The following is a 26,571-nucleotide window of genomic DNA, read 5'->3' as shown; positions in this document are numbered from 1 at the left end:
CATAATTTTGGAAATTGATCCCATGTCATTGTTATCTGGGTTCAAAAAATTATAATGCAGCAGAAAAAAATGTCTGAAGTTTTTAAGCAGTGAATTCAAGTACTTTTCAGGACGAGACAGTAAGAAACAAAAGATTAGTTACATCTGTAGGGGGTAAATTGTCCTTGAAAGAAATAAAGGAAGCATAATGAGGAATTTATAATATCTCCTGGGTTCAACAATATTAATTTATCTTAACCATCTTTGAAGTCCTGACCACAGTGAAACTTTCCTAGGTGCATTTTAATTAGGGTGATACTGTCTCAATAAGCTGCCCAGCATTCATAAGAGAACAAACCATTATCTCAAAAACATTTGTCATAAAATACAAACTGAAATTAATAAATTAATGCCCATAAGAGAACACAGTGTAGCATTTGAAAAAATTAGAAAATTATTTCAACCATAGTTCGCAGTGCCCTCAATGATTTTTAATATATACCATTCTTGGGGGAAAAAAAGGATCTTGTGAGAAGAGGTGAAGAAGTATTTTCCCATTAGTGTCTTAACTTGAGGTTTTGCATCAATGTAAGGTTTCCAACAAGATGAGTGTTGTGTCTTTCACCCCCAAAAGTCCTATCTTTTTCATCATTTTAAGTATTGAATCATCCTCACTTGTGAATAAGCCATCTGCTAAAAGCAATAATTTTTGGAACAAGGTCCCAAAACAGCTTCCCATAGATAGCTGCTGGCAGCTCTGGCATTTGGGAGCATAATCCTTCTAAATTGAAATCTGCCCTCATAGGTACAGGTTTCTAGATCCTCAGAGCATCACGAGTTCTTTATACTTGTGATGAAGGTCAAATTAGAGAAAAGGATATTTAAGCTGAAATTTAGCTGACTTCCTCAGTTGTGTTATCAAATTTCAAAATCCAAATAACCAAAAATATGTGGAGAATCTTAATGAAAAACCTAACATTCATCTTTTGGAAACTATTAACATCCCTGATTCATGAGAAATTGGATGATCATATATTCCCTAAATCATAGATGAGTAATTCATCTTTCCTGTTATTACATTTTGTCTTTCAGCCTTGATCTCCACAACTCTTCTCCTGCAATACATATCAGTACTTGGTAAGTTCTTAATCCTCAGTGCCTTGTTCAAAGGATCACTGAACAGGTGGGAAATAAACCTAGACTGAAAGATCTGGTTTCAAGCCCTTATTTTCCTAGTAAATACCTACATGATATTAGAAAAATCACTTGTTTTATAAAGTGAATAAAGTGTCCCATGATCTCTAAGATACTTTTAATACTAAATATACTGTGATGTGCTCTAATATTTATTATGCCAAATCATTACACTTATCAAGCCAAATAAGGTAATACAAAGATCTAAATCCAAATGATTTGTAAACTTACACAAAGTTAACATTTGACCATTAGATTGAATTTACATCTCTTATAGCTAGTATATTTGGTGGGAGAAACCATGTAGAAAAATATACTATATCTAAATTCTCAGGCATAAATTAAAAGAAAATGACTATTTTCTGACTCAGTTCACTGGCTCTATACGTTCTTCAAAATACTCTATTTCAGAGGGATATAAAATGCACATAATAAAAAAAAAAGAAATCTGTAGACAAGGTGTGCCAATGGCAAGAAAAAAAATTCTTAACTTGCTTTTAATATTTTGGTTTGTGTTTAAAAATTATTGAAGAAAAATTCCATCTACAAGTAAAAATAGTATTTACAGATGAGAACATTCCCATGAATCCTCTTTGGTTTTGGCTCTTAGCTAAACTGTTTCTTTTAATCAAAAAACAAATCATGCAAAAAAGAAAGTTCTTCTTTGTTATAAAATAATTTTAATGGTTGTAAAATTCTTCTGCACATATTTATTTCAGGTTTTGACATACAAGTTAAACTTATAAGCAACATGACACCTTAAATAGGAAAACGGTTTTAGAAAGTCCAAATATCACTTCAAGTACAATTGAAGAGTTTTACTTATGTTTTTTCAAATTATGAATTGACTGTATTCAAAAATATTTTGTCAACTCTTTATACTATAGAAATATGAAAGTAATATGCTTCTGATAAAACTATCAAATTTCCTATAATAGGCTTAGAGTGTTTAGCATTCAGCATTTTAATTAATCTATTACACATATCAATTTTGTTCTTCACAGATAGTATTTAACCTAAAATTTTGTATATATATAAAATATATTTTAATTTTCACATGTGTTGTCTTTTCCTTAGGGTTTTTATTATCTCCCAAAGCATTAATTAAAATTAAATATCTAGAAAGTTTAAGCAGATGATATGAAATTATCTGCATAATTCTGGCAGAAGAAACAATTTTCTTCCTCTCATAGTATTTCTATGTTGCCTATCCTATATGGACATTAGCTCCCTTCCAAGTACTGGAAAGACTATCTTTTAGCTTCTTTCCACTTTCTCACTCAGTCACCATCTTGGAAAAATCTTTGACTTAGCTGTTGATTTTAGGGAAAAGAAACCTGAGTAAATGGTGGCCCAGACTTTTTTTCTTTTAGAGAATCTGTGTTCAGGACATTGGCATTCTCTGTTCCTTTATTTTGTAACTTTACCATGAGATATCCTTCATCAGCAACCTGAAAAGTGTGCAGAACTGCATAGGTAATTTCAATTTATATGTGAAGAGTAAAATTATCATGTGGCCTGAAAAACAGATATATTGTTTTCCATTTGCATTATTCCTGAACCTGCTTCTCAGTTTGGGCTTCAGGAAAAAAAAAAAAAAAAAAAAAAGGTTTGAAAACCATCAAGATTTCATCAAAAGCCCAGGGCTTTAACCTGAATGTCCCCCAAATTCATCTGTTGAAAATGAATCCCAGTGTAGTGGGAGTATAAGGTGGGACTTCTCAGGAAATAATTAGGTAAGGCAGGCAGAGCCCACATGAATAAATTAGTGTGTTATAAAAGGGCTGGAGGAAACTAGCAGAGGACCTTTTTTCTCTCTGTTCCTTCTGCCCTGTGAGGACACAACATTTGTCCCCTCCAGAGGATGTAGCCACAAGCCACCATCTTGGAAAAAGATATAACCAGCCTGACCTAACACTGACCTTGGACTTCTAGCCTCCGGAACGATGAGAAATAAATTTGTGCTCTTTATAAATTACCCCGTCTCAAGTATTGTGTTATAGCAACACAAATAGACTAAGACACCACATAAAGTAAAAGTTTCTACGGTATGGATCTGATGAGCCTTTATACTATTAAGAATGAAATGACCTTTTCAGAAGAAAATATAATTGACTAATTTTAGGCACAATTAATCAATTACCTCAAAAAAGGTTAATTCCCTTTGAAAATAATCATTACACCATTATCATTTAAATCACATTTTCTTTGAGAATATAAAAATGCCCTCCATCTGCTTGTTAATTAAGTTATTAATCTTTGCGGCATTTTAATGAAGTAGTAGTGAATGTTAGAGAAAAAGAAGAAAAATTAAGAAAATGGAAAAAAGTTCATTTACTTAATCTAAGAAGTATTCCTACCTAACCATGATACTTGCTTTCATATTTTATTTTTATGTTTTTATTTAACAAAATATTACCACATATACTGAGATAATCTTAAGAAAATTGATTATACTATTTTAAGGAGACTTTGAAACCAATGATACCAATTATCATTTTTAAAACTATGGTTGAAAATGTAAAGGAAAAGGTGACATGAATATCTGATCAATGAAAATGTTGATATTTACATAAAGGTATGACAAAATGGATGCTCTTCTTTCTGGAACACTTAAAAGCACTCAATAAAATTACATCAACATTTACACATCTACCTCTGAACAATTTCAAGTCACTTGATAAAGAATATTTGTAATAAAGAACACTAAGATACTAGTAATTTTCATATGATAGTTAATTTCCCAATATGGTTCTTCAGTTGACCACACCTAATTATTATGTTCTTGTATAACATTGCTCACTGCAGTATGTGCTGGTCTTGAGGCTTGCTTTTGACCACTGAAACACAGCGGAGCTGGCTGGGTGTGATGGCTCATGCCTGTAATCCCAGCACTTTGGGAAGCAGAGGCAGGCAGATCACTTGCAACCAGGTATTTGTGACCAACCTGGCCAACATGGCAAAACCCTGTCTCTAATAAAAAAACAAAAATTTGCTGGGCATAGTGGGACATGCCTGTAATCCCAGCTACTTGGGAGGCTGAGGCACAAGAATGACTTGAACCTGGGAAGTGGACATTGCAGTGAGCTTAGATTGCACCACTGTACTTCAGTCTATGTGACACGGCAAGACTCTCAAAAAAAAAAAAAATAAATAAAAGAAACCACAGTGAACACAGTGAAGCTATGTTTTCATAAGAAGACTTGCAGGTTCTAACTGTGTCACTTGTAATGCAGCTTCTCAGAACCCAGTCATAATTCTGTGCAAAGCCCACACAATTATGTACATTTCCTGAGACCAGAGCCAACAAACAATATTAGCTATCAGCTATGTGAATTATACATCTTGGGCATTCAACTTAATTTAGTCTTTAGTGTTGCCAAATGCTATCTGATGGCAACTTCAGAAGAGAACTCAAGTGAGAATTCCTCAACTGTCACAATTTAGGCATTAAAGCCACAAAATCATGACAGGATGTTTCTTATTAGTATCTTTAGTAATAAAGTTTTAGAGGATTTATTATAAAGCAGAAATAACTTGGGGACGAATTGCTACCGAGAATGGGGTGCTACAATTGAAGAAAGAAGTCTTAAACTACATGGCATTACCTTTAAGACTGGGTGACTATTAGAGGTCTAAAAGCCATCAAGAAGATTGGTAGTGGAAGCTAGAAAGACAGTAAAATAAATTTTCTTGGAGGCTGGGAGAAATATTATCTTGTTATATAAGGATGGAAATTTTAGTAAAACCATTACCTGTGATAACGTGAAAAACAAACATTTTAAACTGGTACATTTGACCACAGAGACTTCCACCTAAAAGCTACAAATGCCAGCTGGTTTTCCATAGCAGTATATTATAAGATATGAATAGAAAGAAATCAGATAAAAACAAACTGTTCTATTTTCAAGCAAAATTTACAAGAGACAAAAAGAAGTCAAAAGTACATGTGTTTAAAAAAAAATGCATCATATTCTCAGGTTCCCTAGATGTCACAAGGATATCAAAGTAAGAAATGTGCTTAGAGTAAAGGCCATCTCTCAGTGTGGCTGTAGAGCCCTTTGTTAAGACTTGGGAAAGATTCAAAGAAGTTTTTACACACTCAAACAAAAATGTTTGTAAGAATTTTAAAAGCATTGCATCCTGGAAAACGTGGGCCTATCTTAAATTTGTAGCCAAGACTTTTATCTAATGAATGGATTCTATGATATTCATAGGAAAATCACAAGAATTTTTAAGGGTATAGAATTTAAGAAAACACTTTAGGTTATAGTAAAATGGATGGAAAATTCAAAATTAAGCAATTCCTTTGTGGCCCAACTCCATGTATGGCTAGAAATCAGGTTGAGGAAGTTACTCAAATCTGCGTTGCCCATTTCTTGTGAAAAAAGAGAACTTTGAATGGGAAAGTACAGCCAAAAGTGCAGATGGTGGAACTAAGACTCTATACAGGGAGAATTAGCTAAGAGCCTGGAGGACAAGTTCCAGGTAATAGAACTGAGATCTAATGAAGGACACAGTGATCTGCATCTGGTTAGATTTGAGAATTGCTATGAATAGCTTATTGGTATGTGTGATTATTTCTACTATTCTTATACAAGAATAAGTGTTGCATTTATTTTATCCTTGTATCACCATTGTACGTTGGAAGTACACTTTGTCATTGAGATAAATTCAGATGGAGAAAAATAATATTCTAGAAATGATACACCCGAAACTGTGTTAGGCTGAATAATGTCTCCAAAGATGTTTATGTCCTACTCCTCAGAATCTATGAATATGTTACCTCACATAAGAAAAGGGACTTTATAATTGTACATTATATTGACATGGGGAAATTATTCTGGATTACCTGGGTATATCCAGGGTAATCACAAGTGTTTTTATAGAAGGGAGACCACAAGCCAGAGAAGAGAAAAAATGTTAAGCATCTGGCTTTGAAGATAGGTTAAGGAACTAGAAACTAAGGAATACATGTGATCTCTGGAAGCTGAAAAAGTTAAGGAAATTCATTTTTCCCTCAAGACTTGAGAATAACTATAGCCAGTCTCAATTTGAAGCTTCTGATTGTAGATTTCTAACCTAGGTTATAGACTTCTCACCTCCAGATCTATAATAGAATTGATTTGCATTGTTTTAAACCACTAAATTTGTAGTGATGTGTCTGGCAGCAACAGGAAATCAATACCCACCCCTAAGGAATCTTATCACCACCGTGCTGTCACTTGAGTGTCATATCCTGGACTTCAATCTTGAAACTAATGCTATAATAGAATAAATCTTTGGGTTTCTTAAGAGAGTGAGAGTATATTGCATCTGTAATGCATATGATAAGGGACTGAGGAGAAAACGGTAGTATCTGGTCCCCACAGATGGCCTCAATAAACCACAACTTTATGGTATTTTTGTACCTTTGTGTAACCCATTACGCTTGAGTCTCTCCTGGTCTTAGGGCTGTGACTCACTTCTGACCAACAGAATGCGTAGAGATGAAGCTGTAAAATGCTTTGCAATATCCGCATGGGTCTTTCCCAATGCTCATTTTTGGAATGATTCCTCTCAGAACCCAACTACCATGCTACGAGAAACCCAAGCCACATGTAGGTGATCTGGTCAGCAGCCATATCTGATACGATCCAGCCGCTAGCATCAGCTGCCAGCCATGGAAGTGAACCACTGTGGATGTCCAGGTTAATCAAAGGCTTCAATGACTCTAGCCGCAGCCACTATTCCAAATACATGAAAGGCACTAAGAAAGACTCCCTAGCTAAGCCTGCGATACTTACAGAATTCTGAGATATAATAACAAATGTTGTATTTTACATTACCAGATTTAGGACTGTTTTACTACATAACGATAATTTAATGAAATATTCTTTGTCTATGATTAATAAATCAATCACAATTTACAGAAGTGTAATAATAAGTCTTCTCATCTCTTTATAAAGAAGTAAGGCACCAATTACTAAGTGATTGAAGTTTTACCTAAAGATTATAAAAATTAGAGATAATAGGAGAGAAAGGCATTTTTGCCTTATTTTATTAGGTAATGACTAAATTACTGTATAGAGGTATACACCAAGGCTATGAACATCCAGAAAGGAAATATCTAATCTAGAAAAATTTCCAGAGGAAATAATGCCAAAAATAATGACTGAATATGCTGGCTCATTCCTGTAATCCCTGCACTTTGGGAGGCCAAGGTGGGAGAATTTCTTGAACCCAGAAGTGCAAGACCAATCTGGACAACATAGGGAGACTCAGTGTCCACCAAAAAAAATATTAAAAATAGCCAGGTATGGGGGTATATGTCTGTGGTCCCAGCTACTCGGGAGGCTTAAGTGGAAGGATCACTTGAGTCTAGGAGTTCAAGTCTATAGCAACCTGTTACACCACAACAATCCAGCCTGAGTGACAAAGACCATGTCTCAAAAAAATGAAATAAAAACAGTACTTACAATACAACGTAAAATATGAATCAAAACTACACTGTAGAGAGAGCTATAGTTGTTCAGACTAAACACTAATGAAATTGTGCACATTTAAAGAGAGAATAAATGAACAAAATATAAATGTAAAGAAATTACCAATTACAAAAAATACAGAGCAGATACGAAATAAGATAGTTAAAAAAATTCAGGTTGTTTAACATGCATATAATTAGTTCTTGCCATAGAGTTGTTTTTTATATATAGTGCGTGAGAAAGCTTAGAATTAAGAAAATATCCAAATAATCTTGTTTTTGAAACATAAGCAACGAATAAAGGTTAAATTTTTATAAATCTGTACAAAAGAGAGTCTCATCAGCAAGATGGTCAAGTAGGACTTTCTAGTGCTTGTTTCTCTGCAGAAACGTCAATTTGAACAACCACTGATGTCTGGAAATACCTTGACGAGAGCTGAAGATTCAGATGAGAGATTTTAACACCTGGATATAGCACAGAAATAAGACAAGACACGCTGAAGAGAATAGGAAGGATAGTTTCACATTATCCACATCATTTCTTCAGCTTCCCAGATAGCACAGTGTAGAGAAAGATACCTTTTGCTCAGAGGAAAGAGAGGGACATAAGATTAGGACTTTGTTTTGAACCCCAACATGAGTTCCCCATACCAAATTTGTGACTAAGCCTACTGCCATGGCCTCTGACGCCAGGTCAGCACCCACAGACTGAGCTATGTGGCTAGCCCTGGTTCCAGGCAGTATCCCGCAACCTCAAAGACTAGGCCTGCCCGAAGAACTCAGCTTTTCAGGCTTGTCTCACGGCCAGGGCAACCCCAGTGGCCAAGACAGTGTTCAAGCCCCAGAACTGGGTCAGCCCCAGTGGCCCCGAGCTGTAGGCCTGCTCTAGCACCAGGCCAGTCCCCAGTCTCAGGCTCTGGACTGCATCGGGTACTAAGCTTGCCCCATAGGCTTCACTTATTAGGCCAAGATCCACAGACCTAGCCTCCAGTCCTACCCCAGGTTCCAGATCAGTCCAGAACAATGCTGGATAACACAATCCCAAGCTGCAGGCCCACCCAGGTATCAAGTCAGCAGCAGCAACCCATGGCCTCTGGCGCCAGGTCAACACACGCAGCCACAGGCTCCAGGCCCGCACCATGCTTGGCTGGTTCTTGAAGCCCTACTGTGACTAAATGTACAGGCCCTTCTTCAAGAGGTCTACTCTGTCAAACTTAGGATTCTGCTAAGGAAATTGTGTGATACTAAGACTAGAGATACACATTTGGCTGGACGAGTTTGTAAATTATCAGTGTCCTTTACCGGACTGGGCCAGAATTCCATGTCTCCCCGTACTGCACAAAACTCAGTTCAACCTCCACTGCCATAGCAATCACTCTGTGATAAGCTTCAGATACTCTTTTTAAGCGTATCACACAGCTCTTCCTTAGCGAAGTTCTTACAGAAGACCTCCAGAGAGACTTCTGCTCCCCTCCACATACATATATATTCTTCTTCTACTCTGCCTCATCTTGTGGATTGCAACCTGCTTCAGATGCCTAAACTGCCATGCCTGCTTCCTCAGCTCAGTGGACTGGCTGTTATGTACCAGGGCTCCAGTCTGCTGTTTCTAGGTAAGCTCAATGTCTTCAAGCAAAGAGCTGTGGGCACCGTGGGGTGCACTATATTCACTTCCTCTCTCTCATACATTACATTAATAAGTTGTCCGTTGTTCAAAATCTGAAAATTACGGCCTCATATTTCATTCACTTTTATATTTCTTTGTATTGCAGTGGCCAATCTGATACTAATTACTCTGTCATCAACAGAAGGAAAAGGCATGTATACCTCTAAATAAACATTGTATCTATTTTTTAATTTAAATTGCACACCTATTGTACCTGAACTTGGGCAATAATTAAGAGCTATCAAAGATGCCTATTTAATAGCTCAATTGAGTTATTCTCCAATGCCGTATTTTAAAACATGTTGCATCAGTTTTTCTTTGTTAATTAAGAGCTATTATATAGCTTTATATCAGGAAAAAATATACATTTTAATAAAAATTAGAGATACCATTTAATGTACTTGGCATAAATACAGTATACTAAAGGCAGTGTTTGCAATTCATCTAACAATGCTGTAATCATTCCCGCTTTATATATGAGAAAGCTGATCACACCAGATATTTGAGAGTTTTAAAAGCATGGGCTGTTCGTCAGAGATACTGCAGACTTGGTTCCAGACCTCCCCATTAAAGCAAATATTGCAACAGAGAAAATCACACAAATTGTTGGTTTTCTAGAACATATAATAATATTGTATTGTAGTCTACTAAGTGTGCAAAAGCATCATGTCTACAAAACAATATGCAAAACGTAATTTTAAAATACTCTACTGCTAAAAAATGCTAACAATCACCTGAACCTTCATGGAGTAATCATCTTCTTGCTGGTTGAGGGTTTTGCCTTCATATTGATGACTGCTGACAGATCAGGGTAGTGCTTGCTAAAGATTGGAGTCATTTTGCCAATTTTTTAAATGTAAGAAAATAATCAAGTTTGCTGCATCAATTGGCTCTTCCTTTTACAAAAGATTTCTTATAGCACATAATGCTATTGTATAGCATTTTACCCAAAGTAGAACTTTCAAAATTCGGGTCAATCTTTTCAAATTCTGCTGCTGCTTTATCAACCAAGTTTATGGAATATTATAAACCCTTTGCTGTCAACATTGTTGTGAATACTGCTTCAAATTGCTTCAATATTGTTCACAGCATTTTCTCCAGGAGTAGGTGCCATCTTTAGAAACCACTTTCTTTTTGCTTATCCGTAAGAAGCAACTCATCTGTTCAAGTTTTCTCATAAGGTTGCTGCAATCAGTCATGTCTTCATGCTCTACTTCCAATTCTAGGTTTCTTGCTATTTCTACCATATCTGCAGTTACTATCCCCACTCAAGTTTTGAATCCCTTAAAGTCCATGAGTGTTAGAATCAACTTCTTCCAAACTTCTGTTACTGTTGATATTTTGATCTCCTCTTATGAATCGCAAATGTTTTTACTGGAATCTTGGATAGCGAATCCTTTCAAAAAGGTTTTCAGTTTACTTTAGTTTACTTTGCCCAGATTTATCAAATGAATGACTATCTATGGCAACTATAGCTTTACAAAATGTATTTTTAAAATAAGACTTGAAAGTCAAAATTACTCCTGAATCCATAGGCTGCGGAATGGATGTTGTGTGAGTAGGTATGAATATAGCATTCATCTCCCTCCACATTTTCCATCAGAGCTCCTGGGTGACTAAGAATATTATCAATGAGAAGTAATATTTTGAAATATTTTTTCCTGAGAAGTCGGTGCTAACAGTAGCCTTAAAATATTCCGTAAATCATGCTGTAAATGAATGTGCTGTCATCTAAGCTTTGTTGTTCCATTTATAGAACATAGCCAGAGAAAATTTAGCATATTTGAGATCCTTAAGATTTCTGAAATGGTAAATGAGCATCGGATTTAACTTAAACCACGCACTGCATTAGCCTCTAGCAAGAGAGTCTGCGTGTCATTTGAAGCTTTGAAGCCAGACATTGACTTCTTTGTAGCTATGAAAGTCCTAGGGAGGATCTTCTTCCAATAGAAGGCTGTTTTGTATACATTGAAAAGCTGTTGTTAATGCAGCTACCTTCATTAACAGTCTTAGCTAGATCTTCTCAGATGATCCCCTGCAGCTACTACATCGGCCATTGCTGCTTTACCATGTACCTTTACCTTACAGAGATGGCTTCTTTCCTTAAACCTCATGAACTAACTTCTGCTAGCTTCACACTTTTCACGTGCAGCTTCCTCGCCTTTCTCAGTCTTCATAGATTGAAGAGTTAAGGACTTGATATGGATTTGGCTTTGGCTGCAAGCAATGTGGTGACCAATTTGGTATAGCTAGACCACTAAAACTTCCTCAGCATCACTTTCTTATCATCTACGTGCTTACTGGCATAGCACTTTTAATTTTCTTCAAGAACTTTTCATGTGCATTCACAATTTTGCTAACTGGTATAAGAGGCCTGGCTTTCAACCTATTTGCCTTTTGACTTACCTTCCTCACTAAACTTCCTGATTTATAGTTTTTGATTTCAAGTTAGAGATGTACAACTCTTTCTTCCACTTGGACACTTAGAGGCCACTGAAGGGTTATTCATTTGTCTAATTTCAATATTATTATATCTGAGGGAAAAAGGAGGCCTGAGGAGAGGGAGACAGGGTAATAACTGGTAGGGGGCAGTCAAAACATGCATGACGTTTATTGATTAAATTTGCCATTTTATGTGAGCGTGGTTCGTGACATTCTAAAACAATTACATTAGTACCATCAAAGATCACTGATAACAGATCACCATAACCAATATAAAAATAATGAAAAAGTTGGAAATATTTAAAATTTACCAAAATGTGAAACAGACGCAAAGTGAGCACATGCTGCTAGAAAAACTTTGCCAATACACTTACTTGATGCAGGATTGCCAAGAACCTTCCATTTTGAAAAGTAAAATATCTGTGAAGTGCAATAAAGTGAAGTCTAATAAAACAAAATATGCCTGTATTTGTGTCTAGGCTCCACGAGTTACTAGCTGTGATTTTAGAAAAATTATTTTTAATTTTAATAGACTTCAATTTCCTTATCTGTAAAACAGGTATTTTATTGCCCAGCTCAGAGTTGTTTAGAAGATTAAATTATTTACATAGTAAGGGCTTATGATAGCATCTGCCTCAGAGAGAACATTAATAAATGGGAACTCTTGGTGGTATAATTTGAGCTTCAATCTGATTTGCATACAATGCCAAAATCTTGTCCTTAACCACTTGCTATCACTTTTTTTTTATAAACTCTGATGCTATTAGTTTTAAATTTTATTAACATTGTGAAAAGTATCTCAATTTTAACAACTCAACTTTTAAACTAGTTATTCTCATATTTGGAAGATATATGTATTTTTCAATTACCAAATTTCTTGGATTCTATTATAATAGTTTTTTTATTTTTTTACTTTAAGTTCTGGGGTACATGTGCAGATCCTGCCGGATTGCTACATAGATGCATATGACTTGGTTGTTTGCTGCCTCCATCCCCTCTGTCACTTACATTAGGTATTTCTCCTAATGTTATCCCTCTCCAATCTCCCCACCCCCTGCTATCCCTCTCCTAGCCCCTCACCCCCCAAGAGACCCCAGTATGCGATGTTCCCCTCCCTGTGTCCAAGTGTTTTCATTATTCAGCACCCACTTATTAGTGAGAACATGCAGTGTTTGGTTTTCTGTTCCTGTGTCAGTTTGCTGAGAATGATTTTTTCCAGCTTCATCCATGATGTCTCTGCAAGGGACATGAACTCATCCTTTTTTATGGCTGCATAGTATTTCATGGTGTATATGTGCCACATTTTCTTTATCCAGTCTATCCTTGATGGGCAGTTGGGTTGGTTCCCAGTCTGCTATTGTAAACAGCGCTGCAGTGAACATACATGTGCATGTGTCTTTATAATAGAACAATTTATAATCCTTTGGGTATATACCCAGTAAGGGGATTGCTGGGTCAAATGGTATTTCTATTTCTAGATCCTTGAGGAATTGCCACACTGTGTTCCAAAATGGTTGAACTAATTTATACTCCCACCAATAGTATAAAAGTATTCCTATTTCTCCACATCCTCTCCAACATCCATTATTAAATTCTTGAAGTTTCTTTCACAAGTAATTATGTAATACAAAAACAAAATTTACTTTCTTCCAATTCTTACAAATCTTCTTTCTCCTAAATATTTAAATAACTTAATTTTCAGAACACTCTGTTATATGATAAGAATTTTTTTTGTTCCTGATTTTAAGATGATTCTAATTTTTCATTGAGTATGATGCTCATTCTTATTCTCAAAGAGTTATTTTAATCACATCTTTAAGCCTTATTTTAAAAGTATGTGTTTAACTTTTTTATACAAATAATCCAAAATGATGTTGAAATTTTTATTACTTCATACGCATTTTGGACATTAAAGTCATGACCTGGATTTCTTTTATTTGACCTAAATAGTAAAATTTGAAAGTTTTTAAATGTTATTGTATTGAATCAAACTTTTGTGCTATTTGTCTTACTATCACCATCCAGCAAACACAGAAAACACACATTAAAAATTATTCTTAATAGTAATTAATTATGATCACTATAAAATATTGAATACTTTACATAGCCCAGGCATTCTTTTAAGTTTTTTATGCTCATTTTGTTAGTATTTACAGTAATTCTATAAATTTAGGACTATCTTAATTCCTATTTTATGGCTGAATAAGCCAAAGCTCAGCCAATTAACAATCTTGCACAACCTCAGTCACCTAGCAAACAGCACAGATGGAATTTGAGCCTAGTCACATAATTCTAGAGTTTAAGCTTTTTAATGTGTTATTCTACTTAACTTTCATTGTTCAAGAAACAGTGAACTAAGCTGTCACCCTCTGAATGACCAAGTCTAAATCTCCTTGCAAAGTGTTTCCCACTTATGTCTGTACGTCCAGGAAAAAGGTATCAGATGTGTGCTCTCCACTGTCTCTAACTGGGTTATGATGCAGTCTCTTTTTTTTTTTTTTTTTTTTTTGAGACAGAGTTTCACTCTTGTTGCCCAGGCTAGAGTACAACGGTGCTATCTCAGCTCATGTGTCCTCTACAGCCTGGGTTCAAGGGATTTTCCTGCCTCCACCTCCCATGTAGTTGAAATTACAGGCATGTACCACCATACCTGGCTAATTTTGTATTTTTAGTAGAGATGGGGTTTCTCCATGCTGGTCGGGCTGGTCTCAAACTCCTGACCTTAGGTGATCCACCCACTTCAGCCTCCTAAAGTGCTGGAATTACAGGCGTGAGCCACCATGCCCAGCCTGCAGTCTCTTCTCTATCTCATTACTATGCTCTACTAACAACTTAATTAGAAAAAAAAAAAAAAAAACACTTTTCAGTTAAACTCAGCAGATCAAACACACATGTGTATATGTAACTCTTTCTGAGTAGGAGATGTCAACACATTTTTGGAAACTGAAATGGAAAAAGTGGTAACTGGTTCAGCAAAACAGAAAAATGCAGAAATTTAAGTACTATGGTAAGCAGCAGTCAGGTATGGGGTGTGTGGGGTGTGTGCATTGAGAAAGGGTGTAAAACCAAAGCTAGAAGTCAGCATTGACATAGATTGCCCAAAGCTGTACCAAAGAAAATATACAGATGGCAGAGAAGAACATTAAGACTCAATAACTTTAGTCATTAGTGAAATGCTAGCTATAAGCACACAAGATACAACTTTACGCTTACTATGATGGCTAAACAAATGGCTGACAATATCAAGGGCTGGTGAAGATAGGGAAGAACCGGAATTGTCCTGCATTGCTGGTGAGAATGCAAAATGGTACAACCACTTTATAAGAAACTGTCAAACTGTTTTCCAGAGTTAAATATACACTTGCCATGTAATCCAGCATTCCCACTCTAGATATTGTCCAGCAGAAATGAAAAGTTATGTCTATAGAAGCTTTAATCATCATTGCCAAATCTGGAAGCAATCCAATTATTCTTTAACTGCTGACTAATATATCCAAACTAATGAAATACTAGCAGAAATCAAAAAGGAACTATTGATATATGCAATAACATGGGTGAATCAGAGTAGCTACTGAATGACTCCATTTATATGACATTCTGGGAAAGGCAAAATTTTAGAACAAGAAACAAATCAATTTTTGTTAGGGTTTGGTTAAGAAAGAATTTTGGGGGCAATAATGGCATTCCATTTCTTGACTATCAGGCCACTTACACAACTGTATTTATTTGTTTGAAATTGTGAAACTATATATATGAAAAAGTGAATTTTGCTGAATGCAAACACAAATGTTAGCAAATTTCATAAAAGCCCTATTGATTAAAATGCATTTTAAGAAAAAAGGAAAATAGAATTTCTTGCTTTTCTAAACTAGATCAAGTTCTAAAATAAGTTAGTTATAGGGGAAATACATGGCAAAGTTCACTAGCATTCCTGCAGCTCTTAATACTCCACTGGCATATTTATCAGTGAGATGAATGTGTACTAATGACACTTGAACAGATAAACATTTCTCTTTCTCCCCCAGCTTGCTGGAGCTGTCAAACCTTCTGGACAGACATGTAAAGGATTTCACACCTGCTACAGAAATAATTTTCAAATATCATAGTACCTGCAAACAAACTGCACAGTACAAACCAGTGACTGCAACCACAGGAGGAAAAAAAATGACGTTGGCATTTCAGACACCATAGTTTGTCTCTGACACTAATAGCTAATACTTATTCAGATTATCTAATCCAACAAGCACTTTCTTAAAACAATCCCAGGAGGTAGGTGTATTATTATATTTCCTGTATGACAGATGAGAAAATTGAGTCTCAGAAAATGTAGTAAATTGTTGAAGGCAACAAAAGGATTCTAAGAGTTTTTTCCTGACTCACAGTATCTCCACTCTTAACCACTTGGCTATACTTATATTTCAGAGAAAGTTTGGGGATTGAAAAAGAATCCTTAAAACATGTACTAGATTCTGGATATTAGTCCTTTGTCAGATGTATAGATTGTGAAAATTTCTCCCACTCTGTGGGTTGTCTGTTTACTCTGTTGACTGTTCCTTTAGCTGTGCAAAGGCTCTTGAGTTTAAGTTCCGACTATTTATCTTTGATTTATTGCATTTGCTTTTGGGTTGTTGGTCATGAAATCATTGACCAAGTCAATGTCTAGAAAGGATTTTCTGATATTATCTTCTAGAATTTTTATAGTTTCAGGTCTCAGATTTAAGGCCTTGATCCATCTTGAGTAGATTTTTGTATAAGGTGAGAGATGAGGATCCAGTTTCATTCTCCTACCTGTGGCTTGCCAGTTATCCCAGCACGACTGGTTGAAGAGGGTGTCCTTTCCCTATTTTACGTTTTTGTTAGCTTTGTCAAAGATCAGTTGGCTGTAAGTATTTGGGTTTATTTCTGAGTTCTCTATTCTGTTCTATTGGTCTATCTGTCAATTTTTACAATACCATGCTGTTTTGGTGACTATGGCCTTATAGAAATTTGCAATCAGATAATTTGATGCCTCTAGATTTGCTCTTTTTGCTTAATCTTGATTTGGCTCTGCAGGCTTTCTTTTGATGCATATAAATTTTTGGATTGTTTTTTCTAGTTCTACAAAGAATGTTGGTGGTATTTTGATGGGAATTACATTGAATTTGTAAACTGCTTTTGGCAATGTGGTCATTGTATTAGTCTGTTATCATGCTACTGATGATGACATGCACAAGACTGGGCAATTCATAAAAGAAATAGGCTTAATTGGACTTACAGTTCCATATGGCTGGGGAAGCCTTGCAATAATGGTGGAAGACAAGGAGGAGCAAGTCACATCCTACATGAATGAAAGCAGGCAAAGGGAGAAAGCTTGTTCAGGGGAACTCCTCTTTTTAAAACAATGGGATCTCCTGAGACTTATTCACTATCATGAAAACAGGAGGAGAAAGACTTGCCCCATGGTATAGTTACCTCCGGTCCGTTCCACAACACATAGGAATTATGGGAGCTACGAGATGAGATTTGGGTGAGGACACAGAACCAAAGGGTAACAGTCATTTTCACAATATTGATTCTACCCATTCATGAACATGGGATGCAGTTCTGTTTGTTTGTGTCATCTATGATTCCTTTCAGCAGTGTCTTGTAGTTTTCCTTGTAGGGGTATCTCACCTCCTTGGTTAGATACATTCCTGAGTATTTTATTTTTTGTAGCTATTGTTAAAGGGGTTGAATTCTTGCTTTGGTTCTCACCTTGGTTGCTGTTGGTGTATAGGAGATCAACTGATTTGTGTACTCATCAAAAAGTGGTCAAAAGACATGAATAGACAATTCTCAAAAGAAGATATACAAATGGCTGACAAACGTATGAAAAAAATGCCCAACATCACTAATGATAAGGGAAATGCAAATCAAAACCACAATGTAATACTTACCTTACTCTTGCAAAAATGGCCATAATCAAAAAATAAGAGATGTTGGTATGGATGTGATGAACAGGGAATAATTCTTCACTGCTGGTGGGAATGTAAACTAGCATGGCCACCATAAAAAAACAGCGTGAAGATTTCTTAAAGAACTACAAGTAGAAATATCATTTGATCCAGCAATCCCACTACTGGATATCTACCCAGAGAAAAGGAAGTAATCATAAGAAAAATCTACTTGCACACACGTTTATGGTAGCACAATTCACAATTGCAAAACTGTGGAACCAACCCAAATGCCCCTAGGTCAACGAGTAGATAAAGAAACTGTGGTATATACATACATGATGTAATACTACTCAGCCATAAAAAGGAATGAATTAATGGCATTTGTAGAAACCTGGATGAGATTGGAAAATATTATTCTAAATTAAGTAACTCAGAAATGGAAAGCCAAACATCATATGTTGTTGTCACTCGTATGTGGGAGCTAAGCTATGAGGATGCAAAGTCATAAGAATCACACAAAGGAATTTGGGGACTCAGAGGAAAAGGTAGGAAGGGGGTGAGGGTTAGAAGACTATAAATGGGGTGCAGTATATACTGCTTAGGTGATGGTTGTGCCAAAAATCTCACAAATCACCACTAAAAACTTACTAATGTAAACAAAGACAACCTGTTCCACAATAACCTATGGGGGAAAAAAACCATACTAGGCTCTCCATGATTTTCCCCTTGTCCATTTTTTCCATCTAAATAAAGGGCATCATCATGCCCCCACCTGTTGTTTGAGCCAGAGACTTAGGGAATCACACGATTCTTTTCTTTACATTTCTATCCTCCAGGAAATGAACCAGTTGGTCATACAGGTTTTACCTCCAAAATATGCATTCAATGTTTACCTCTCTCTGACTCATCTTTACTATATTATGTGGGTCAAGATACTATTATCAGTCACCCCAAAACCTGCAAGTAGCTCTGAGGTGGTCTTCTTGAGTCCACTGCTACCTCTGACAGTCCACTGACCAAACGATGTGCGTAAAATCACATTACTTACTTGGTCAAAACACTCCAGTGGCTTCCCACTGCATTTATACTAAAATCAAAGATTCTAGACCTACAAGGTCCTTCCACGAGGTTGCCTTGTCTCCCTTTTCAACTTCTCAGCACATGATTCCATGTGTACTGTTCTAATTATACTGCAGTCAAATCACTTTTATTTCTATAACCTAAACATTTCTTGACTTAGAACTTTTATTGTTCTTGCTTTGTTTCATTGTTTTTAACTACTTTTTCTCTGTTACTTTAATGGCTATAGTCCTTCTCATATTTTATTTGAAATGCAATGTCTCTATTCTAAGATGCCTTCTGTGACCTCGATAGCTACAAATGTGTAACTCCCATTAATCACTACCTCAGTTCTTACCTGCTTCCTTTATCAAAATAAACAGAGGACTTTATATTTGTTTCCACTTATATGTCTGTCAATTTTTCATACTACAATGTCAACATTAAAAATGAAAGTATAGGTCTGTCACGTACAACAGTGATAATCCTGAACCCAGCAGATCTTAGCTCAGATGTATACCAATAAAAACTAATATGGTAGCTAAATAAAGCTTTAATTTTCCAATTTGGTCCTTAGAATGCTTCAATCATATTATTTCAGGGCTTCCTTAACCCAGAATTAATCGTTTCAAAACCTGTATCAGGGACAAATCAAGTAAATTATCTATATCCCCACACTGTTCTATGACAGTAGAAGAATACATAATCTTTTTTATCTTGACCCACTGCCGTATCTATTAAGTTCAGCTGCTTCCTCAGATCTGTGTGGGACAGTGGAGAGCTCAAAGGTCAGGCTAACAGGATAAACAGTAAGTAAACTGTCTTTTAGTATGGAATAAAGCTCTCAGATCACTCTTGTTAAGGACCCAGTTTAAACTAGAACATTAATGAATTAAAGCCTTTAAATATAAATTAAATAAAAAATCACATTTAATATCTTCACTGTTCATTCCTTCTGATTTAAATAAAATATTTCCATTCTAGACAAAAGGAAGGTGGTTGTGGCAGGGAGGGTGATACATACAAACGTCTAAATATACAGCAGTATAGATTTTTAACGGAATTTTCTGCTTTGCAATGATGCTAATGTTTTATTGTTTTAGATTTTATTTTAAATGATCCTTGAAGTGTATAAGTGCCATATTAAGAACTTTATGCCTTGAGTGGTTGTTGCAACAGAAGTAGAAATAAATTTCTCAAGATATTTCAGAAACCCCTCCAGCTTTTACTCTATTACTGTTACTAATATACTACTTCGAATAGTTTTACTACTCAGCTGGGAGTATAAGGAAATTGAAAACAATATGCATGCCTTATGTGCTAAGAGAACTGCAATAAACCATGCTACAAATCCTGACCACTCTAGTAAATCAGATGTTAATAGGTTTTTCCTATTTATTATTACTGTAAAATTGCCTTTAAATGGCCATCTCAATTTGAGGACTTGAAGATAATTTTTGCTCCCACTTTCCATCACAGAAAAATATTACAGAAAAAATATTTATTTCTCAGTACAAAAGCTGAACATTTCCAGGACTACTAAGTGGGTTCCTCTTATGATATTGTCTCTGACTGATGCACTGCATACAATTATATTAATTATTTTGAAATTATGTATATGTACATCTCAGCACTACTTTGTAGGGCTGTATTAGACAATTGTTCACATTGATACTAAAGCTCAAGACATTTATGTGTTTCATTCTGGTTTTTCGTGTTGTTGGTTGATGCAACTTTTCAGAGAACCTATTTAGATTTACACAAAGAAAAACAGGTATCAATAGCATAGATTTTAGCCATAGTATCAGCTAGCTAGTTATTAAAATAATTCTACTAATTAGAAGGGGATATAGTAAATAGAAATTTTTCAAAGAACCAATTATGAAAAAAATAATTCAAAACTATTGTCCTGTACCCATCAGTCTGCAAGTGGACAGGTAGCTCTAATTAAGAATTCTGAATAATTACTGCAATATTAAAATTTTAAGTTTCAAAATGTCTGCAATTACATACACATAGGTGTTTTTTGTTCTGTTGAGAAGACATTTAATTTTAAAATAGGTATTAATGTGTTCCTATGGAGATACGGTTTTAATAAAAATAAACCTTAGTGATGTAAACATTGATGGGAAACTCAGACATTTTTATGAGTTTTGGACACATATTCCTTTTCTCTTTACCATAATCATAGGTAAAATTTTACAAAGATCTAAATTCTAACATTTCACAATGTGACTACACCTTTCCATTGTGCCAATTATTGATATCCCCATGATTCAATTACCTCTCAGTAGGCCCTCCCATGACACATGGGGATTATGAGAACTGCAATTCATGATCAGATTTGGGTGGCAACACAGCCAAATCATATCAATAGCATAATACAATTCCTAGTCATACTGGAATTCATCTTTATTCACTTTAATCCTCAGTTTATTGCATCTTCTTCCTTAACAAACCTCTTCCTATTTCTTCATCTCTATAATTCAAGTACCTATTCATAAACATTAATAAATATTTGCTTACTAAGTAAACTTGGAGAAACAAACTAGAAGATGACAAACACCATTGAAAGGGAGCCATTTCCTCTTTTTACCTCTTTACAACAGGTTAGAGCCATAAAATTATCTACATAAAAATAAGCATTAGTTGTCTTTATTTTTAGAAATCCTTACACTTTTAAGAGCTTATAAATTGTATTTTTTTCAGGAGGCCAAGATAGGCAGAGGTGAGGAGACCGAGACCATCCTGGACAACATGGTGAAACTCCATCTCTACTAAAATACAAAAGATAACTAGTGAGGTGTCATGGCCAATGCCTGTAGTCCCAGCTACTCAGGAGGCTGAGGCAGGGGAATTGCTTGAACCTGGGAGGCGGAGGTTGCAGTGAGCCAAGACCATGCCACTGCATTCCAGCCTGGAAAAAAAAAAAAAAAAAAAAAAAAAAAAAAAAAAAAAAGCATTTCTTTGGTTCATCAATATTAAAAATATATTTATTGTATCTGGTTTCAAAAGAAAAAAGTTGTAATATATTTTAAACAACATTTCTGAAAGGGTTTCAACTCTTAAGAGAATGCTTTATTTATCTGGAAAATTCATTTGTATGGAAAGATTTCTTCAAATAAAAACAGATAAATCAGATATTAGGTGTTTTATTTTCATGCATTTTGTCCTTACTTAAGGGCATACACATGTATGTGCAAGTTAAATTACATGTTTGCATACATTTATAGTATCTCCTAGTAATCACTGATTTTTAAACACAAGCAATCGGCTGTGCGTGTATAATGCAGAATAAGGTTAAAATTCTACTCACGTTACAGTGGTATAGTCTATATAGTTTAATGAAAATGCAAATAAGATAGCAACTTAGATAAATAATACATGTCTTTATGCACTGCATGTACTAAAAAAAATTCCTCAGATTAATGAGTTATAAATTTTCTCTAAATTCTAGTATTTTATGGTATAGTATATACTTTATGGGATAATTTTAAATATAATAAAAATTGGTTATTGTCTCAAACCAGTTAAAAGGCCCCATTTATAAACAAAATATTAACATAAAATAATTACTGTTAGCAGCTGTTGCAGAATACTTTATATATATGTTGCATTATTTCCATAAGATAATTTTGACACAGTCATCACTGCTAGCATAGAAACCCAACTACAGGAAATTCATTTTTCTCTTCAAATGTGTCTTTTCTCCTCTGTCAAAGCCAGTTTATAGGTTTCAATTTTCAAACATGTACTTTTATTATGGAGGGAAAACAGAAGGGAGGTAGTTAGTAAAAAAATAATTTCTAAAAAAGTAACAAAAATTTCTTGACTTAAATATTACTATTAGCCTTTGCTTTCATATAAGCCCTTAACAATTTATAATATTGTAACATTTCCTTTACAGTAGCTTCCTTAGTTAAGGTAAGTCAGTGTCTACCTTCATTTAAGATAAGAGATACATATTAAATAACCTCAAAATTTCCTGTTTAGTATGGCTCTAAACTTCCTATAAGATGATTTTCCTTTAAGCAGCATGTTAATGCTTCTTATAGTTGTACCTATGCCCAACTACGCAGTTGTTGTCATAATCTTATGCCAAGATGATGGTGTGCAAAATATGCTTATGTTACCTGCCTGCTCATATCTACTTTAAGAGGAAGTATGAAACCCACGTTCCTTGCTAAAAGGTATGGTGTTCATTGTCATATTTTTTAATACATGGACCTAACTGCAGCCTCTATGACTGCTAACTGGGGCAAGGTTTGGTCCTGTTCAAAAAAGCTTAGTTTGAAAAGATGAGGGAGCATTATCGGATTTGCTGTCATTCATCTGGACTGGGAGAAAACAAGTGAAATGACTGGCAATGAGAGTCAGTGTTAAGTGTGTCTAGATGTAAATTAAGGGTCATGGAGAGCTAAAGCCATGTACACATTAAAGGCATAGAGAACACAAAGTATATGTAAGCAGAGGGAAAAAAATCAATTATGAAGAGCTCACGTGGTATACTTGAGACAAGTCCATGGTAGGGTACAAATGCTGAGATTGCTGTGGCTGAGTCGCCAGTACAACTCAGTTTACCATTAATATCCTATCCAAGTCTCATTAGGGTTGACCCTATAAAGTCCCTCTTCTTGAATTTCCATTATATTTTACTTTTCTCCTTACAATAAATAAAACTTTTCTAACCTGGTATCATTAGTGTTCAAAAAAAAAAAAAAAACCTAAGACATGTATAGCATGTGGTTAATGTAACCTTTTAGCTCAAATTAAAATGCAGCATTTCAAGCAAACGTACTTTCAGAAATCTTCATTTGAAACTTATCATTGCTCATGTTACATAACCCCAGATGGTACTTCATTATGTCCTTGAATAATGTAACTTTAAGTCTAAAAGTAAGATTATACATTATCTATTTTTATAACATCATTTTCAAAGACAGAAATTTAGAATCAAAAGTACATTTTGTGACATGCCAAAGGTTACAGTGCTCTAACTCAATTTAGCAGAAACTAGAACTCAAAAGTTCTAATGCCCAAATGAAAGGCTGAAGAGGAAAAGAGAAATAGAGAAGGAGAATGAGGAGAAAGGAAACAGAAAGGATGAAATAAATAGCAAATGTCAGAGAGATCATATAAAGGAGTTTTTTCAATTGCTTAAGAAAATAATTTTAGTAACAAATTTTAATTTTCATATTTTTGTCAGCAATAATGACCTATTTAGAGAGAATAATCTTCCATTCCGATGTCTGAAACACCTAGAAATTTGACATAGAACATCAATATTGTTTTGACAGAAGAAAAAGCAGTGTCTTACTAAAGAAGAGAGTTTTTTGAATAATCTCGGGGAAAAAATGATGAAAACTAGATATTGGAAAGATTGTATGGTCCTTTTAAACCCCACAAGCAGCACAGGTACATACCAAATAATTTACAATAAACTATTCATATTATGATGTGTGTATATAGTTAAAGTAGGTGATTTAAAATCAATTTAAAGCACTTATCATTGTCCCTAACTCATAGGAAAAGTTTAATATATATTGTAGTCTGTTTTGTGCTGCTATAACAGAATACACATGCTGGGTACTTTGTAATGAACAAAAATCTATTTCTTATGGTTATGGGGTCAATGAAGTTTAGGTCAAGGGGATGGCATTTGATGAGGGCCTTCACGCGGTGTCACATGTGTCATGTTAGATGGCAGAAGGGCAAGAAAGTACACAAGAGAGAAAAGAAAGGGGAGCACATATCATTTTAGCAGGAACCAACTCCTTTGATAACAGCATTAATCCATTTATGAAAGCAGAGCCCTTTTGACCTAATTAACTCTTAAATGTGCCACTTCTCAACTCTGTTGCACTTGGGCTTAAGTTTATAACACATATTTGGGGAGATACATTCAAGCCATAACACCATGTCAATTTTGGAAAGACATTGTTAAATTTTGTTTTTCATAAGGATGCATGCGAGACTAAATACATAGCTCTTTGTTTTTCTCATCATTAATGCTAACGATGGTTTTTGCAGAATGTACTTCAGGAAGGCGAGAAAGGTACATACAAGTGAAGATTTTACGAGAAGAAATTTAATAAATGTTCCTTTCTATTTATATTATTGTCAGAGGAGAATTTATATGTCAGAGGAAAGTCAAGGTACCTTAATGCGGAAGGCTGAGGAAGAAGAAAGGATGGAAAGGCTTAAACTGAAGATGGCATTCATAAATTAAGGCCTGGGATGGGAAAATTTTTGATGATCCAACATGTAAATCTAATCGTGAAGTCAAATTATCTAGCTTTTTGGTCCATTTCTACTTGTTATTTATGCTTTTAATTTTGGCTTAGACAGCAGCCATACGTTTACTAAGAGAAATAAATATAAGACTCTCCCTGGGTTTGCCTTGGGGAATCACACTGATTTCATACATCTTTTCCTTTTCCTTGAACTGGATTAGACCTTTTGAAGATATAAAATGTAACTGTGGAATGGAAAAGAGATTGTTGAAGACCTAATGTGATTAGTTTTATCTTCAAAACAGTTATCTTTCCTTTATAGTTAAAAAATGACACATTTTTGGAGTTCAATAGAAAAAAGAAATTATTTTTGATAAGTACAAAAACTAAGTAGTAACAGTTTTTAAGGACTGGAAATCCTGGAGAGCAATAATCAGAACAAAGTAAGTAGAGCACTAGCTACTTGAATTTGAGCTTAAAAAGGAAACTTGTAGAGTTACTTATCCCACTCTTAAAGATATAACATTTCCTAAGACCACCGTAAGAAAAGCTTACAGTGGCTGACCAATTAGGCTTAAAAAATCTTGTTAATAATTTTCATGGAAAAATTTAAAATATAATTACATCTTACTTTATCCAAAGCAAAACATAAGGCACTGAAACTTTTTTTGAAAGCTATATTTGGTGTTCTGTTAACTAAGAATTAGAATTTAAAATTTACTTCTAGATGCTAAATGTATTTACATCATGTTAATAAAACCCTTGTGAGAAACTAGAAAACTTTTAGAAGCTGTTAAGTGTAATAGTTAGAAGGGTAGAAATGTCAAGCATACCATTAAAGCTATGAAAATGAAATTAAGTGTGTTTGATATTTGACAGGCACCATTTAAATTTGTGTTATTTAGTTACAAAACGCAGGTTCCAGGTTTTCTTTAGGGAATTTTATACATGTTATCTACTTTTACATTACTCTTTTTCGTAAGCATAATTCTCTTTCTATAATAGAAATAGCAGTATGTAGAAATAAATCACCACGCCAAGACCATATATCTAAAGAATAGCAAACCTTTGATTTCTTTCACCCCAAATCCATGCCATTTATAACATAAGCCTTTCTGAGTAATTATCCCTTCCTGGTTTTAGGCGAAAATTGGGGATTTCAGTGATATGTTGTAGAATGGGGGAACTCCAGAATATCTTCAGAAATTGAATAATTCATTCCTATATGTCTTTTCTTACAAGTGTAGGAAATTATCTCCAATATTTCTGTAATGTAGTCCCCAACCTCACTCTCATATTAATGTTGGAGAATTTTCTGAATAAAGGCCACATCAGGAACAAAACTACAGCTTAGCTTTCCTCAAAGAATCATGCTCGCTTCTTTGATTCCACCTTACACACACAATACACGTATATCCTCAAATAACTTCTCTCAGCATCTATAAATCCTTTCACCCTGTTTCAAAAAAGAAGAAACATATTTCTACCAGACCAGGCTTAGTTAACTTCATGAAGCTTAATAATTGACTAAAGATTACAATTCTCCAAAGCATGAGAGGATTTTCAATATTAGTATGCACAAAAATCAATTTGTGTTTAAATAATCAAATTTAATTTTAT

This window comes from Cebus imitator, unplaced genomic scaffold (genome assembly GCF_001604975.1).
Source record: "Cebus imitator isolate Cc_AM_T3 unplaced genomic scaffold, Cebus_imitator-1.0 Scaffold192, whole genome shotgun sequence".
Lineage (NCBI taxonomy): Eukaryota > Metazoa > Chordata > Mammalia > Primates > Cebidae > Cebus > Cebus imitator.
This window is presented reverse-complemented; position numbering follows the sequence as displayed.